The sequence below is a fragment of the Sinocyclocheilus rhinocerous genome, unplaced genomic scaffold (genome assembly GCF_001515625.1).
Source record: "Sinocyclocheilus rhinocerous isolate Xijiao unplaced genomic scaffold, SAMN03320098_v1.1 scaffold677, whole genome shotgun sequence".
Taxonomy (NCBI): Eukaryota; Metazoa; Chordata; class Actinopteri; order Cypriniformes; family Cyprinidae; genus Sinocyclocheilus; species Sinocyclocheilus rhinocerous.
The window spans coordinates 300,444-301,995 of record NW_015633185.1 but is presented as its reverse complement, the minus strand read 5'-3'; positions in this window follow the sequence as shown (position 1 = coordinate 301,995).

Here is a 1,552-nt window from a genome sequence, read left to right as displayed (position 1 = left end):
TGTCACGGGTGCTGGTGCAATACAAAGTGCACGACGAAGAATAATCCAACAAGGACTTTACTGATAATTCTGAAGAGGAGTACATCCAAACACAAGCAAATCAACATCAGTAACCGGCAACATAAAGAACAGAACGGGGAGTACTTATTCTAACGCAAACAAAGGACTAATGACTTGATTAACAGAACACAGGTGAACACAGGCCCAAACTAACTCAGATAGACATAAATATATGCCCTTTACTTTGCACAAGGCTTAATTTATAGGGGGAAAATGTTAAAAAATTCACCATTTAAATTAATTAAACAATTTAACTACGTGACATTATAATATAAAACCAATACTAAAATATTCGGAAAACATCCCTGTTATTGCACAAAGCTCCGTTCTTCCCTATAATGCACAAGGCTTGTTTTTTCTGATTATGCCTTTATTGTTTTTATATACAGTACTGAATCCATATTTTTCATATGTTTTATATACTGTACCCACTTAAATTAATTAAACTCTGACACAGTTTGAGATAAATGTATCAAACCAACTGTAAAATATTCAGAATATTATTCCCTATAATGCACAAGGCATGGTTTTTCAGAGTATGCCTTTATTGTTTTATTTATTGTATTATATATATATATGTGTGTGTGTGTGTGTGTGTGTGTGTGTACATACATATATATACATACATACATGCATACATATATGCACGTATGTATGGTCTTCCAGTTTAATGTATTGAAATGGGTTCCAGGACTGTCTAAAAAAATTAAAAGTTCAGTACTCTATATAAAAAACATCAGATTAATGAGCTGAAAAATATGCAGATGGTGTGATATCTTTAGCTTAAATGGTGTTTAAGTTTCATGGATATAAATGGGATCAATACTGTCAAAAAAAAACGGTTTAATAATCTGAAAACCGAATCTTGTGCATTATAGGGAATAATATTTAGAGATTTTTACAATTGGTTTGATAGCTTTATCTGAAATGGTGTCACTGTTTAATGAATTTAAGTGGGTACAGTATATTAAACTTATGAAAAATATGGATTCAGTACCGTATATAAAAACAATAAAGGCATAATCTGAAAAACCAAGCCTTGTGCATTATAGGGAATAATATTCTGAATATTTTACAGTTGGTTTGATACCTTTATCTCAAACGGTGTCAGAGTTTAATTAATTTAAGTGGGTACAGTATATAAAACATGTGAAAAATATGGATTCAGTACCGTATATAAAAACAATAAAGGCATAATCTGAAAAACCAAGCCTTGTGCATTATAGGGAATAATATTCTGAATATTTTACAGTTGGTTTGATACCTTTAGATCAAATGGTGTTGTCGTTTAATGGATTTATATTATTGCATACATTAAAAGTTGTAAAATAATTATAAAACACATAAAATGGTAATTCCAAAACGGAGCTTTGTGCAATAACAGGGATGTTGTGCAATAACATTTTAGTATTGGTTTGATATTATAATGTCACGTGGTTCAATTGTTTAATTAATTTAAATGGTTAATATTTTTTTTACATCCCCCCCCCCT